Genomic DNA, 18,171 nt, shown 5'->3' with positions numbered 1-18,171 from the left:
TGCCGAAAGAAACGATCGCCGATTGTCACCGCTTCCCTTGCTACTATTTAGAACATATTCGCAACCTTTTCCGAACTCGTATAAGAAGTATAACTTCAAAAACGCCTATCGTCCCTTTTTGCATTTGGATCCTGAAGAGCAAACACGTGTTTTATTTCGCTCAGAATCTCTATATTTACATATATACAGCATCTATGTTTATTGAATTCATTTGGTACAAAAAATGTGGTACCTGAAGAACCGCTCAGCCACTTTTGTGCAATCTTCACATAAACCATCTGCTAAATCAACCGATTTTGTGCCCACTTCACACACACCATCTGCTAAATAGTCGAAACAATGCTTACTGATTTGGTTTTGATAGGTGAGTCAATTCTTAAGTTATAAAATTACAACGAAAATTGCCAGTAATTTTTATATTCCTAGCGTCTATGTATGTATATAAAATTCATTTGGTACAAAAACTGTAATAACTGAAGAACTCCTTAACCGATTGTGTGCCCACTACACACACACCATCTGCTAAAAAGTTGAAATAAAGCTTACTGATTTGATTTGGATAGATGAGTCAATTCTTATGTTATAAAAATTACAACGAAAAATTGCATTAATTTTTATATGTATAGATCTAGCATCTATGTACATTAAATTCATTTGTTACAAAAAATGTAATAACTGAAGAATCGGGCAGCAGAGTTTGTGCAATTCACACACACCATCTGCTAAATAGTTGAAACAAAGCTTACTGATTTGGTTTGGATAGGTGGGCCAGTTCTTAAGTTATAAAATTATATTTGTTGCAAAAAATTTAATAAATGAACAACCGCTCAACCGATTTCGTGCAAACTTCGTATAAACCATCTGATATATACACAAAACATAGCCTAATGATTTGGTTTGGATATGTGAGCCAGTTCTTAAGTTATTAAATAACAACGAAAAGTGAATTTAATTTATATATACAAGGTGTGTTTCAAGGTAAAAAGGACTTCTTGAATCAACAAAAATCCGAAATCACCGGAAATTTCATCGAAAGTGTGCGTGAATTCATCAAAAGTCAGTCGAAATCAACATTGCAATTCGTGGAAATATGTTTTTTTTTATAGGAGGGGGAAGCATCGAAAGCCGGAGTGCGGAACTTTAATCCGCTAAACCTAACCTACTCCCAACTCAAGGCTCTCCCACGGAACCACCGATTAAGTATTACTTCGTGGGAGGGACAGGACATTTAAGTCTCCTCTATTGTGCGGACTGACGGACGCCTAATATGTTTAAAAAATCTCAGTTGTGTCATTATGGATGTCTAAAGGATCCATGTCTACTAAGTATTTGGGTCAGATAAAAGTCTAGGTCCCCGTTTCATCTGTCTATCCACGAGTGGATGTCCGGTATCAGTCGGTGGGTCCAACGGCCTTTGGATGAGGAATTCCACCGCTCCTGCCACATTTTAATGCTTTTTTTCCTCTCCTCTGTCTTTGCCGATACTGTTTTAGGCGCTGATAGATAATATATATATACGCTCGAGTTCATCTCCCTGGATGTCAATGGGCGGCATGCTGGTTAATACTTCAGCAGCTTCGGTTGATGTAGTCCGGAAAGCACTTATTACTCGAATTGCAGAAAGCCTATGCACTGCAATTATTGGTTGGTTGCTATCTTTTTAGCACCCTATCATACATGAGGATACATAATAGTGGGCCTAACACTTGGTGTAGTCCATTCGAGATAGAGTAGCTCTTGGTACCTTCGTCTGTATTAAAAAGCAGCCTTCTGTTTTTAAAATAGCTCAATATAATGTTTATGAGGTATTCATCCAGGGTACCCATTTTGCCGAGTTGAACACGTTCTTGACATCTTGACTTAATCAGCGTGCAGTACTTTTTTGTGCCACCTTTCCATCTTTTGCCACTTACTTAACATTTCGTAGTGCGTCAATAGTGGATCCCTTTTTTATAAAGCCGTATTGTCTCTCTGATAATCCGCCGGCTTTCTGGATTGCTAACTCCAAGCGGTTTCTTATAATATTTTCGTACACTTTACCCATTGTGTCGAGCATACACAGTGTTCGGTACGATGAGGGTTCTTCAGGTGGTTTCTTTGGTTTTGGGAGCAGAACCAATCGCTGTACTTTCCACGCCTCTTCCTTTATGCACACGTTGTACATTTTAGCAAATAGTTGAGTTAAGCGAATTTTGTTGCTTATAGCTTCTTTCAGGGCCCTGTTGGGTATCCCATCCAACCCAGGCGCTTTGGTGTTTTTGAATTGCTTAGCTATGGCTAATAGCTCTTCTTTCGCGACTAACGGGGTGAAATTGCAGCTTCCTTTCGTCGCTTAGCATAGGAAATCCGATCGCGTCTCGGGAACAATGTTTCGACGACTTTTCCCATAAAAGAGGCATCTTTATGTTGCTGTTGCGTCGTCACCTGATGCTTTTGATGCACTCCAGACTAGCTCAAACAAGTCTGAGTTGAACTCCTGTTACTTCCAGCTTCGCTTTCGGAAAGTGTTTCTGCTAAGAAGTTCGGGCTCTCGGGAGTACGAGATTTGTGCTATAATTGCCATATGATTGCTGTTTGTGTATATGTTTGACACCGTCCATTTAATGTGCCTACTTAGCGAAACATTTGCAAACATAATGTCAGTAATAGATCCTTTATTCCCTTTTTGGGACATATTTTGTGTTCCGTTGTTCAATATTGTTAGGTGCGTTTGACTCAGGTATTCTTGAATTAGCCGCCCTCGACGGTTTGTACATCTGCTGCCCCATGCAGTTGACCAAGCATTAAAATCACCCGCTATTATAATCTGTGTTTTGCCTCTGGTTTCTAATGAAAGTCTTAAAAGGAAATCTTCGAATTCGGTGATTGCTGCGCTGGGACGAGCACAGCAACTTACAAAATATAATCCATGTATATTCGCACATGTGAAGCAGTTATGAGCTTCTCTGGAGCAGGTCTTAAAAGGTTGGCCTTTGCAGGACCATATTGCTGCTTTGCCAGATTTGTCTGCAATCCATGTGCTTTCGGGACGCTGGGAGTATTATTCACTTAGTATGACGACATCAATGTTCTCATAGAACTGTATGTTCTAGCAAATCCTGAGCCGCTGCACAATTGTTAAGGCTTAACTGTAGTATCCTAATTTACTTAGAGACTACATCATTTCGAGATACTTTGGGCTAGTCGTACTCAATACTGAGTGCTCCTCTTTGTAGAGCATACAGCTCGGAAAGTTTGTGCATACCTTTGTTAAATGTCCCGCGGTTCCACAACGTGTACAATGGGAAGATCTGTCTGTCGAGCTGCAGGAATTTTGCGCCATGTGAACCAAGTGGAAACACTTATAGCATCTGGGAACAGGCGAATATTCTCGAAGGCGACAGATCGACCACCCAATTTTTATTTTCCCTATTTTAAGTGCGGCCTTGTCATCTTGAGCACGCATGCATACAAGACCTATTTGCGTGCCACTGCGCGTTTTCACAGACTTTTCACACTCGATATCTCCAGATTTTCGATTCCGCAGTCTCTTTTTAGTGCTGCGCAGATTTCTTCCCGAGTTGTAATTTCATCGAGGTCTTTGCACGTAATCGTGACGTTGTTGGTCTTGGGCTGTATCTTAGCCATTTCGCCAACCTCTCCCTCCAGGGGAGGTAAATCTCATTTTAGCGTTTTACGAATATGGGTTAGATTTGAACCCAGTACTTCAAGCCCGCTGTCACTTTAAAATTTTCGCAGAATATCTGCATACGATGCACCATCCTTCTTTGTTATGATAATGGCATCTGGTTTTGTTTTGATTTTCCTTTCCAAAAGCTTCTTCTTTTTTCCAACGTCCAGCCATCTTTCACTTGTGTTTAGATTAGTCGTATTATTCTCTTGGGTTAATTTTGCTGCTCCACTGTACGACAATTGCGGCTTTTCGTTTAAATTTTTTTGCTTTTTGGTAGGTGGTAGATAGCCTGGTGCCTCTCGCATTCTTTTAGGGGTACTTGCGATGGTTTCCCTATCATAACTCTTCTCGCTTGATTTCCCAATTTTTCCGTTTTGGCATGTAATGTCACTATGCTGCTTACTAATTCGCGCATAGCTTGATTAATATACCTTTGGCCGACCATCATTGGGTGTTAGCCCAATACTATTTTCCAAGGCCATATCCTCTGCGAAAGAATAGTTTGGGAACACCCTTTGGTGTTTATGTTCTGTCCCAAACTTTACTACTTAAATAAAATTTAAAAAAATTAAAAAACAAAAAGATGGTTGGCAATTTGCAAACCAAAAGGAAAACGAAAACACTAGGAGGGGAACAACTGATCGATCAAAACAAAAAACGGCAGAACAAAATAATATTAAGTGCTCGTTATTAGAAGGAGAAAAGGCTATATTTGCCAAAAATTTGCACAAAAAACGGAAAGGTAAGTGCAAATGAAATTTATGTTATTAAAAAATCAATGTGTGGAAATGTGTGCACGGTTTGTTCCGCATAAATTGACTGACGGCCAAAATTGCTCAGAATCCAGCATTCGAAGGACATCTTATGACCGATTATTTGACTAAAAATCACATGTTAACCATTAACCACTCCCCGCATTCACCTGATATGGCACCGTGCGACTTCTTCCTTTTCAGAAAAATGCATTTGCCCATTCAAAAGGCTTGCACCGGCATACTGGCGGCCATACCGGCCACCGAGCTTAAACATTCGTTTGGACCGTGAAAAAACTGTATTGAAGCATAAGGAGACTATTTTAAATAAAATAAATTGATTCCCATAGACCATCTGGTAAATAGTTAAAACAAAGCTTACTGATTTGGTTTGGATAGGTGAGCCAGTTCTTAAGTTATAATGAGAGATATAGCATCTATGTATATTGAATACAAATCTTACAAATGCGCGCATTGACTTGCATGTTCATACATTCATATATACTTATATGTACATATATTTGCATACATTGCCGAACAAATAATGCACAAGCATACAAACATACATACATATGCGTACACATATGAATATGTCACCAACAAAAAATTGATCTTCACTAGTCAATATGACAGCCAAATTGGCGAAGAACTACACTTAGTAAATTTTACAAAAAAAAACGATTTCATTCATGAACGCAGGCGCAAATTCCACAAGCGATGTCGCTTCATTCATAACAGAGGCCGTAACATCTCCCCGAGCATGCCTTTGCCAACAAGTCGTCTTTTCGCGACGATGGCAAAAGCTAAAAATCATAAATTGCACAACTTTCTGGTGCTTCTCGCAAAAATCTGCGTCGATATGTATTCACGATCATACGTATACATACATACATATTTACGCATGTTTGTAGGCGAAGCTGCTACAGCGGCAAGGGGTGACAATCGGCGGCCATTACTTTACTTATGCCATAGAAATTCTATTGCTACGAATATGGAAATGACAACGAAATAATGCAAATATGCATATTTCTAAAGGTCATTAATTTTTTTGAAGAAATGAAAGGAATGAATGATCCTGAGAAGTATAGTCTTAACTTTTCAACGGCCAACGCAGAGTATTTCAACCAAAAGTCACACAAAGAATTCGCAGAAATGAAACAGAAACGAAAGAAATAAAGTCACACAAAATAGTTGAGAATTTGCAGAATTGAAAGACAAACGAAAGAAAAATAATGCGCAAGCATACATAAAGCGTACTATGCTTATTGACTGCATTATTTTTGCGTAAAACCTTGGAATTTATTCATTAAAATCACCACTCAGAAGTGGCTTTATCCGTTGTAAGCGAACGATTTTCGAGGAAACATTATTTCTATTATGCCACAAGACAAAATTGGAAATGAACTTCTTAAACCTCACGCTGTCAGATAAAACGATATACCTCGTCATCGCGGGTCGATTTCCAAGAAATGTAAATGCAGACTAACTACAGAAATGACCCTGTAAAGTATAGCCTTAATTTTTCAACGGCCAACGCAGAGTATTTCAACCAAAAGTTACACAAAATAGTTGAGAATTCGCAGAAATGAAAGACAAACGAAAGAAAAAGAAGAATAACTTCAATAATGCACAAGCATACAAACATACATATGCGCACACATGTGAATATGTCACCAACCAAAAATTGAAACATTGTTCTACAAAAACAACAACAGCATAAGCATGGCAACATTGTGTTTTTGGTAGAAAAGCGGAGCTGTGCCGAAAGAAACGATCGCCGATTGTCACCGCTTCCCTTGCTACTCGAACATCTTCGCAGACAAGGTTGCGATAGATTCATATTGAGCAAGGTTGCGCAAGATTGCGCCTTTTCCGAACTCGTATAAGAAGTATAATTTATAAACCGGAAGCAACAAGTATGGTTGCTGATGCATTAGAAATTTTTAAATAATTTAACATGTCAGGCGAACTGAGTCACTCAGGCAATTCCATAATAAAAAACACTCTGCAGAAATCAGCGATGAATACCAAATTTACGAAACAAAAAAGTCTTTAAATCATTCTAAGCAACAAATAGTAATCGATATTGGGGCAAAAATTACAGTATTGGAGTGCTTTACACTATAAAAAAAAGACATTTTGAAAGAAGCATTTCTGACAATCAAATTTTTATATATGTACCATACTATTCTTGGCAATAATTAAACAAACTCATAACAGAGCATGTTTTCTCGCTTTACTACCTTATACGTGGTAGTATCTTTAAGAGTGCTGTATCTTCAACTTGGATGCCAACATCTTCCGCACTCTTGGCCTTGTCGGTCAACTGTTCCTCTTTATCTTTTTCCTGCATATCCCTATATTTCTCTTCTGAGTCTGACATTTCTCCTACAAGGTCCTGAATGCAGTGAATTTTGTCTCTTATTACTCTGGTAAACATTAGTTCTGTCGGTGGAGCGCCTGTGTTACCATGTGGAGTAACATTGTATATCAAAACGAACTACTGAATTTCTTTCTTGTAGTTGTCGTTGTTTCCATGAGCTATCTTTAAACGTTTCACTAGGGATCTGTTCATATTTTCTAATTCGCCGTTAGTCTGGGACCGATATGGGGACGTAGTCGTTAGCCGAATGCCGATAGTATTGCAAAAACTTTCAAACTCAACCCTTACGAATTGCCTTCTAATATCAGACGTTAATGTCTCTGGAAATCTCAATCTTAAAAATAAATCTCTTCCAATTCATCAATAATGGTTTTAGATATTATCGGCTTTGAACTCCATATACCTGGAGTAGTAATCAATTAGTACCAACATATTATCTCCATTAGGTAAACAACCCAAAATATCAGTTGCTAGGCATTTCCAGGGTCCATTCGAGAAAGGGTACCTCTCCATCATTTTTCTCGGAACTTTCGTGGGATTACTAAATTCATTCCCCGTAATAGGATACAGCTCCGAACTAAATTGATAATAAAATGGGTTGACATATTCGCCTGCCACGAGTCCTGACTTACCCACGTCATTGCGTCTTGTTTCCCTTCGACTAATATAGACATCTCAGTAATCTGTGATATGGAGAGCGTTTTCAGTATCCAAGTCGACACTAATCATATGGATCAGCGTTGTTTTCCTGGAAAGCCTTGATAGTGAATCCGCAATTTTTTCTTTACTTGGTTTGTATATCACTCGGAAAAGATGTGATTGTAACCTTAACAACCATCTTTCGATTATCGTTGGGGGTCGTAAGGTTGGCTTAAATATAGTTTTAATATGATTGAAAATTGCATTAATAGGGCACCCAGGGCTACCGGACTAGCATCTGCAATTAAACACGTTTTGCCCTGTGGGTTAAAGTATGAGAATTTCGATACCTCGGGGATTTTTGCCTTCTTCCTGCTCTTTGTCCCAAACAAATTTCCCTTTGCTTCTCATTAGTTTCATTAGAGGCTCGGTGCTGTCAAGACTACTACCAACTTACCCACATATGCAGCTAAATCAAGAAAACTACGAACTTCTTCCTTATTTTTGAATGCTGTGATCACTTTTACTTTTTCGGGATCATCAACCGACTGGATATGTACCAAAAATTTCAGCCTTTGAGTTCTAATTATACATGTCTTTTCATTCAGCAAGACATTATTTCTTTTAAAAATTGTCTTAACCATTTCCAGTGCCTTGTCATGTTCTTCAAGGTTGCTTCCAAAAATGATTACGTCATCAATATAGTTGAATGCATTTTGACAAGGAGATATTAGTTCCTTAATTAGCCTCTAAAATATCTCTGGGCCCAATTCACCTCCAACATTAAACTTTTATAATGAAATAAGCCCCGGTGCGTAATAAATGTAGTAATTTCTCTGGTGGACTCAGCCAACTCCAACTGATGATAGGCGATTTTTAATCTAAGTCGAAAGAAATACTTGGCTCCCCTTAGTTTGATCATAAATTTGTCAAAAATCGGCAAAGAATAGTTTTCTCTTAGTATTGCTTTATTTTCCCAGCGTATACATACCTGAATATCGCCATCATCTTTAAATTCAATCACCACCGCTATCCAGACAGTAGGCCAGTTACTGCTACAATGTTGTTCAACTTTAAAGCCTTTTCCAGTCTTTTAGTTATTTTACCCTCCAACGCCGTCGGCACACGTCTCATGTGTTGTTGCACGGGAACCACAGATTCGTTAATAGACAGCTTGACAGAAACATCCCGCCATTTGGCAAACGGTTATGCTTCCTCAACTCTATTCTTAGAACGTTGAATTCGAAAGCTGTGTCCCGTCGTTTTGTATCGAAATTGGAGCCTCAAAAATTTGTAATACCTTGAGTAGACGATCTGAATCATATGCCCGAAATTGATTTTCGGATTCAGCACATGAGTTAAACATAACAGCATTTCTCTCACATAATCGTTGCCAATCTGGGCCCGAATCGCGGCAGTCGTGAGCAAGCAAGTAATCGAATCGAGTGAAATTTCGTAACGTGTCAAGTGTGCGGATCGTCGCACTCGATGCGAAACGAATAGAACTTTTATAAAATAACTTCCCTGGTGTAGTTCTAAATGAAATTTTCGAATAACGAAACAAAACAAAAGAAAGAAGTATTTCAATTGGAATTGAACGTAAATATTCAAATTATACGTTAATATATAAATTTACTAAATTTAGTTTTTGCAGGAAAAAAAATGAACCCCAGCGTGTTTTTTATTCAAGTTCATCTGATTCAGATGAAGAACATCACCTAATGGCCATAAGGTCCAGGATTCGTGACAAAAGTAATCTCATGGCTTTACCTGAAGCAGCATAAGAACATTTTTAATTATATCGATTAACTTGGTATAGATCTTATTATTTTAAATCATTTACAGATTCGAGAAGCGGTTTAGACTGACCAAAGACGCATTTAATTTCCTCCTATCGGAATTAGAATTTAACGAACATTTATCAACCGCAGTACCACCAATTCTTCAATTAGCAACGACTTTGTCCCTTTTGGCATTTTTGCATTTATGTATGTACTAGCTTTTTACCCGCGGCTTCGCTCGCAGTGGAGCCATTAAATAAGTATTACAGATAAAGGATGAGGGTATAATAATAGAAATGAGTCAATGTGATAACTAAATTTTATTGCTTGGCTGAGATCAACAATTTTTAAAAATTACTACAGACAATGAAGTTTCAACACCTTAAAAAATGCGTATTGAAATGCAACAAAAAATGTTAAAATATATTTCACTGTAACAAATATAAATAATTCTGAATTCTAGCAATTTAAAAAAATAAAATACAAAGTATTAATCTAGGATATTTTTGTAGACAATGTTATAAGTTTTCCCGTCGGGTGCAAATATATGTAAATACTGGGCATTAGATACACGTGAACAGGCTACATAAAGTTGACCATGAGAGAAGCATGGGTTTTCTAAATGCACTCCTGCTACCTGTAATGTTTGTCCGTGTGCCTTGGTTATAGTAACAGCAAAGCTAAGCTTGACGGGAAACTGAACCCTTTTAAATTGGAATGGAAGGTCAGTGGGAATAATTGGTATCCGAGGTATTATAACACTATTTCCCTTATCGACACCTGTTAAAATAGTAGCACCAAGTATGTTCTGTCCCAATTTTGTTATCCGAAGCTTTGTTCCATTACATTGCAGAGGAGCATCTAGATTTCGCAAAAGCATTACTGGTACATTTAGTTTCAATTGTAGTTTATGTGATGGTACACCCGATAGTTCAAGTGAATTTAAAAACTCCACAGAATATGAAGTACTTAGTTCCGTATCTATAATTGTATCCATTGACAAATATTCCTTAATTTCTCCTTGAACCACGTTTAAAATGTCAGTGTTGATCCTATTAACAATTTCATTTCTTGGTGCTAATATTGCTCTTGCAAACAACCACCGATCACTACACAAATTTTGTTGCAATTCCGGAAAAACATTTGCAATGAGATCCACATCACTTTCTACTAAATTACAAAATTCTTTTGACAGCAATATATAGCCTTTAACGTCAACATCTAAACAACCATCACCAATTTTCAACAACATTTCTGCGTCCTGAATCCACGTCATTATGAAGATGCACTCTCATATTCGTTTCAGGCGGAGTTTTTCAACTGTCGACCATAAGCGTGATGATTTAATGCACGCTTGAATTTCATCTGCTGGTGTCCCCCTCTGAATCACTGGGAGGGTTTGACGGAAATCACCAGCCAATAAAACTACCATGCCTCCCATTATATTTGTACTATCGCGCAAGTCCTGGAGAGTCCGGTAATACAGTATTCATGGTTGTTGAATTAGATATTGTCGTCACCGCCGGTAATATAGTAGGACGGTATTACAGTGTTCATTGTTTAGACTTAATTTTCGCATTTATAATATTAGTATGAGTATGGTTTGGATATACCAGATTTCCGCTTCCGAGGCATTTTCTAAGAAAAGCAGAGTAAGAATTAACATCAGCGAGTAAGATCTAAAATAATAAAGTGACAGCTAACCACAAAAATTAAGGATTACCTAAAAAATTTTAATAGTATTATACTGCATGTTTTTTTTTATCTGTCTTAATTTTTTTTTTTATATGAAGTATCCTATTTTACTTCTAATACCTTTAGGAGTATATGTACAAAGTTTCATGATGTTAACCGATCGAAGTTTTTGCGTGAAAGCGTAACAAACAAAGTTACATTCGCATTTATAATATTAGTATGATGTATCACTTTTATCTACGAGTATTTCTTTGTATTTCGTTAATAAGTTATTCCAACTTTTATTTTTTTCAATTTTATTTTTATATTTATCACTTTTCGTTTGTCAAATTACCAATTAATTTTTTATACGATGAATAAATTCAGATACGAAATCTTTATTAAGGGGAGAGCCTGCTTTAGAAGCTTCAAACAATCGCTTAAATCTCTTTAAAAATTATCTAACAGCAAACAAAGTTATAGATTGGAATTCGAAATATTGTCGAAGCTAGAAGGAAAATAGTGACAGAGTGTCTGACAGATACTCGTACATACAAATGTATGAGCGCTTGGGCAAAAAACGAAAACTTAGAAGCGCGATTTCTCGGTTTTTTTACGATTCTTTTTAATTGGCGGGCAAAGTTGGAATTGGGGCAAAGTTTATTATCTTTGCCATAAAATTATCTTCTATTTAAACTAAAAAAGCTAAGAAAAGTCATGTTTGAAAATATTTTTAAACAAAATAAAGTAAAATTTTTTGGTCTAAAACCACTTTTTTCAAGTTAAATTTTTTTTTAGTATTTTACACTTTTTTTTGGAATTTTCTTAGTTTAACTAGAAGATAAGTTATTAAAAAACATGAATCTCTTTGAATTTTTTGTTTCTGATAAATGCATATGCGAGATGCATCGGGTAATTGCTTCCCAAAGGCAGAATATCAAAGATTTCTCATTCAAAAAATTTGTGAAAGGTTTTCAAATATATAACTATAAAGCCTAGAAATTTCTCTTGAATCAATTATTTCTTTCCCTCCCAAAAAAGTTGATTTTTTGGAGCCTCTAAAGCAGGCTCTCTCTTTAACACTTGCAATATATTACAGCATACATACATATAAGAGGCACGTATGCATTAATATGCAATACGCATGCACTCATATTTACTTATGGAAGGCATACGAGGGCTGCTGTATATATTTCTAGCCTAATAATGAAAATTAGGAGTATTTATCAACGAAAATGTTTTTTTTTTTTCGTTGGATTTGGCTCGTCTTAGAAGACCCACACGGTCGATTGCTGTTTTGTTTCGGGCTCATACGCATAGTCGTCACCTGTGACGATCTTACAAACGTCTTTTAAAGCACCGCGATCGTATGTTTTCAGCATTTCTTTACACCAATCCACACGAGCCTTTTTTTGAGCGATTGTCAAATTGTGCGGGATCCAACGAGAACAAACCTTTTTTGCGGCCAGGTGTTCATGCAATATAGAATGTATGCTGGTGGGAGAAATGCATAGGCATGCCTCTATCTGAAGGTATGTTACATGACGATCTTGCATTATCAGTTCACGTACGGCATCGATGGTTTCTGGCACAACGGCTGTTTTTGGACGACCTTCACGGAATTCGTCTTTGAGCGAGCGTCGGCCACGATTGAATTCGTTGTAACAGTTTTTCACAGCGCTATAGGATGGTGCTTCATAGCCATACATACATTTTAGTTCATCGATGCACTCTCGTCGTGATAATCCACGTCGAAAGTTGTGAAAAATGATCGCACGAAAACGTTCACGAGTTAATTCCATTTTTTGCCTGAGATGAATTTTTTAATTCCCTGTAAATAAAACAATTCACGATTAAATGACAAAACGTTCTGAGTTATGCTAAAAAATGTCGAACTTTCCAATGAAAATGTCAGATTGCACCTGGCAACACTTAGTGTTGCCTAGTCCAGAAATATATATAGCAGCCTATGTACACGCAACAATTAGTTGGTTGATTGAGTTGGGCTAGAAATTGCCCTTGTCGCTACATACGACACAACTTTTAATACAATTTTGAGGCCAACTTCATTTTGAATATTCACTTCGTTGCGTAAACATGAGTTCGGTTGTTGCTTTACTTATTATAAATGAAGTTTTAGCGGAAGAAGGAGAACAGGAGCAATAAAACATTCGGAAAAAAAGAAAATGGTCTAAAATGTGGTTGCAAAATAAAAATGAATTTTGAAATAACAAGCTTTTGAAGACGTTGAGAGAAGCCGAGCTAAAGGACTACAAGAATTACATGCGCATGATTGAATTTCTATTGAAAAAAAATACACAATAATGCGAGAAGCAATTAGTGCAGAGAATCGTTGGCAATAACTTTAAGAGTTTTGGCTACCGGAAACTCATTTGAAGACGTAAAATTTTCAACCGAAATTACTGCGCAAACGATTGGTAAAATTGTAATTGAGACGTGCGAGGCCATTATAAAAGTTCTAAAAGACTCAATTAAGGTAGTATTAAAAGAATATCCGAGTTATACATTTTATTTAACACAAAATATATTTTTAGCTTCCTAAAACACCTGAGCAATGGAGCTGATCAATTTTATGAGAAGTCGATGTTTCCCAACTGTCTCGATGGAAAGCACATAAATATTTCACGTCATCCTAACTCCGGTTCATTCTATTTTAATTATAAAAAGACATTCAGTATTATCTTGTTGGCAATTGTTGACAGCAACTTCAACTTTTTAATGATAGATGTATGTGCAAATGGACGAATTTCCGATAGAGGCGTTTTCGGAAATTCGAAATTTTTTAAAAAGTTGGAAAGTGGAAGTTTAAATTTACCGGAACCACAAGCAGTGCTTGCAGACGAAGATTTGAATTTGAGAATATTCAGCTATCAGACATGGAACCAACGATGACTAGAAATTCATCTAATGAGGCCAAAACAATAAGGTTGAAATATTGTGAAATATCAAAAAACTAAAATCTCTTTAATTCCTTTTATTTACATATAAAATAGTTAAATTAGTTGTGTTCTTTAAATAAAACTTATATTCATTCTATTATAACTAATACATAAAAAATTAACTAAAAAATAATAATTTAAACAAAAAATGAGAAAAATAAAATAAAATATATGTACTCTATCTTAATCAGGGGTGTTGTGATATCCAAGACAGAATTGCTTAGCTGTCAGAATTGCAAACCAATTCTGATTATCAATGGTGTCACAGAATCTGATTGGATTTTCGTCTTTTCGAACATATGCAAAACCAATATTCGAACCAGCTGTTTACTAATGTGACAAAGCTTGCAAATGCATACATTTGGAAGCAATCCTATTAAAGTTTTTAATGAGTTCCGAATTAAAGAAAGCTTTTAAGAGATGATATTTATCGAATGAATAAAGAGGCATTTGGGTGATAAGTTACGTTTATTACGTTTTGTAAATCTTCTTTAAGGGGAGAGCCTGATTTAGAAGCTTCAAAAAATTATTCAACAAACAATTCATCTTTTTAAAAAATATATATGTAAGAATATGTCCCTAAAGTTATAGATGGGAGTTCAAAATATTCTCGAAGCGAGAAGGGAAATAGTGACCGAGCGTCTGGCAGATACAAATATGAGCGCTTGGGCAGATAGCGAAAACTTTGACTCGGTTTTTCATTTTTACGATTTTTTTAATTGGCGGGCAGGATTGAAAAAATTGAACGTATGGAATTTTGGCAAAGTTTATTATCTTTGGCATTAAATTATCTTCTATTTTAACTTAAACAAACTAAGAAAAGTTAAGTTTGAACATATGTTTAAACAACATAAAGTAACATTTCCGTGACACCCAAAACCGATACAAATTCTGTTTCGAATATCAAACCAATAATGTCTGAATTCATGACACCTACTGCTTTTTTTGATCGGTTTCAATTCTGATTCTGACAACTATCAGATTCCACAACACCCCTGAATATGTTTTAATTCATTGATATTGCGAGTCATTAAACAAATCAGGAACACTTGTGTATTGACTTTCGTTTGCATCTGAAAAGTGTAACTCTGGAGTTTTTCAATTGTTTGTGAAGTTGATTCTATGAGGCTTCCAGTTGGCACAGAAATAAAACGTTGCGAATGTGATGTTGATTCTATAGGACTTCTAGTTGGCACAGAAATAAAAGATGAGGGATGTCGAAATATAAAGTTGCGAGTCATTACTTAAAAAAGGCGAGCTGGACGCTTCTTCCTCTTCATCCGAACTGATGGATGTTACAGCAGGCATACTTCCAGGTCTCGCAAAAAGTCGAGCTCCTCGAAATACCATAGAGGTGAAACGTATAATTCATCAGCTCCTGCAAAGTTTTTTTCAGCTCCCGGCGATAGCAAGTACGCATATTTGACAGTTTTTTTTCATGTCGTCTATCGACGCATCGCTTTTTATTTTTTTAAATTCTAACAAAAGTTTTTGGTAGCTTCTACGGCGAACATTTTTGTTTTTATAACTGTCCAGTTTGCTGTTCCACAACTCCGGCATAGTTTTATACACTTCGATAAATTCGCGGATTTGCTGATCGCTTTCACTCATTTTTATTTGTTCTTTGCTCCGTAGACGCGCTCTCTTTGACAGCCGAAATAAAATGGCGAAATCATTTGAAATCGCACGACCAACCCAAACATTATCCAACTAACACAACCAACTTCATCAAATATCAAAAAATTTTGATTTTCATCCAACCAGTTTGTACAACTTATACAACTGCCTCATATACGTAACAATCAGTTGTACAGTTCGATGAAATTGGTACAATAATTGGTGCGTGTATGCCTTCCATCATGACATACGATGGCAAACGGATCGTAACGTATTTTCAATTCACAATAGTTTTCAAATTCCACATTACTTTGGATCGTATTTTTAGGTCACAATAGATGTGGAGCTGTCAAAACTGTTCCAAAATTTTCACTAAACTAACGAAACTAATTAAATATCAAAATGAATCCAACTTTGTTTTTTTATTTGAGTTCTAGTGAAAGTGATGGGCATAAAAAATGGATAGCTAGAAAGCTAGAATATAGTAGCAATAGCGTAGGTATAAAAAAAAAATACAAATCCTCATCAATAAAATTTTCTTTGTAGATGTATCGTTGAACAAAGCATTGGAATCTTAAAAAGACGGTGGAGTATTTTAGGATATGGCAAGGGAGAAAAAGTGGAAGATTTGCTAACGGTTGTGAGGCATTACATAACATCTGCTTAAAATTTACAAAAAGTGTCGACCCTCAAAATTGCGATTCTTATCACACATAAGAAATGGACACCGGGGTAGCGAACCGCCTCACCGCAATCGACCAAACCTTAAAAAACCAAATAAATAAACTTAATTCAAAAATGTATCTGTCCTTAACCTTGTAAATAATTTTATTTTTATAGTCAAGTAAAATACAAAAATTTTGTTCATATAAATACATTTTTTTTTTAATTTTTAATGAGATATTCCATTCATTTGTTTCTTGTTTATGTTCTTTATTCCTAAAAATTATAAAAAACTTAACATTTAAAAAAGTTTTGCTCACATTTCCATAAACTTGTCAATAACGATTGGTAGCTTGCGTTCGAACGACGATTCAAACGAACGGACACGTTTATATACTCGTTCACGTATCTCATCATGCCAGATTACGATAGAAGCGTTACGATCACGTATGTCATAATGTGAAATACCGGCTTTTACGTGACGAGTGAAACGTTCACGGATGTAACGATTCGACACCAGGATTGCATACAAAAACATAAAAGCTTATTACATGCAGTCGTTTCTTCCATACGGACCATATGACCTAGCCAGCGTAGCCGCCATATTTTAATTCGCTGAACTATGTCAATGTCGTCGTATATCTCATACAGCGCATCGTTCCATCGAATGCGATGTCCAACGTGGCCAACGCGCAAAGGACCATAAATCTTTCGCAGAACTTTTCTCTCGAAAACTCGAAACATCGATTCATCAGATCTTGTCATCGCCTATGCCTCTGCACCATGTAGCAGGTTGGAAATAATGAGTGACTTATAGAGTTTTGCTTTTGTTCGTCAAAAGGGGATTTTACTTCTCCATTGCAAACTTAGTCCAAAGTAGCACCTGTTGGAAAGAGATATTCTGCGTTGCATGTCGAGGCTGACATTCTTGTTGGTGTTGATGCTGGTTCCTAAGAATCGAAATTATCTACAACTTCGATATTATGACTGTCAACAGTAATGACAGGAGATATTTCGTCTTGCCCTCGTTCACTGCCAGACCCATTTGCTTTGCTTCCTTGTCCAGTCTGGAGAAAGCAGAATTAACGGCTGCACGAATAAGTTTTGCAGCTCGAAATTTTGTCTCCAGCAGCAGACTGAAGAAATCGCACGATAGGGAGACGCCTTGTCTGAAACCTCGATTGGTATCGAACGGATTGGAGAGGTCCATCTCGATCCTGACGGAGCTTTTAGTGTTGCTCAACGTCAGTTTACACAGCCGTATTAGTTTTGCGGAGATACCGAATTCAGACCAGTAAAGACGAAAAATGCTGCAGCTGCTCTCTGCACCATGTAGCAGGTTGGAAATAATGAGTGACTTATAGAGTTTTGCTTTTGTTCGTCAAAAGGGGATTTTACTTCTCCATTGCAAACTTAGTCCAAAGTAGCACCTGTTGGAATGAGATATTCTGCCTTGCATGTCGAGGCTGACATTCTTGTTGGTGTTGATGCTGGTTCCTAAGAATCGAAATTATCTACAACTTCGATATTATGACTGTCAACAGTAATGACAGGAGATATTTCGTCTTGCGCTCGTTCACTGCCAGACCCATTTGCTTTGCTTCCTTGTCCAGTCTGGAGAAAGCAGAATTAACGGCTGCACGAATAAGTTTTGCAGCTCGAAATATTGTCTCCAGCAGCAGACTGAAGAAATCGCACGATAGGGAGACGCCTTGTCTGAAACCTCGATTGGTATCGAACGGATTGGAGAGGTCCTTCTCGATCCTGACGGAGCTTTTAGTGTTGCTCAACGTCAGTTTACACAGCCGTATTAGTTTTGCGGAGATACCGAATTCAGACCAGTAAAGACGAAAAATGCTGCAGCTACTTCTAAGTTGTTCCTTCGCATTTGCAAATCCCTAAAATTAACGAAATTATTATATATATGTGCACCGAATTTAATAGTTTTGCAAAATTACCTACTTTTCTTGGTTGTCTATTTCCTTATTTTGTCGTGTTTGATTTTGTAAAACAGCTGGTTCACAGCAAA

The 18,171-nt window shown here is 36.8% G+C and overlaps 1 pseudogene; it reads right to left on the bottom strand.

The window, feature by feature from the left end:
• Positions 1-5,739: 5,739 nt before the first annotated feature.
• Positions 5,740-5,942, bottom strand: LOC125776955 (small nucleolar RNA U3; annotated as a pseudogene).
• Positions 5,943-18,171: the final 12,229 nt, after the last annotated feature.

Source organism: Bactrocera dorsalis, chromosome 2 (genome assembly GCF_023373825.1).
Source record: "Bactrocera dorsalis isolate Fly_Bdor chromosome 2, ASM2337382v1, whole genome shotgun sequence".
Lineage (NCBI taxonomy): Eukaryota > Metazoa > Arthropoda > Insecta > Diptera > Tephritidae > Bactrocera > Bactrocera dorsalis.
The sequence above is the reverse complement of the archived record's forward strand: the minus strand, read 5'-3'. Positions and strand labels throughout refer to the sequence as shown.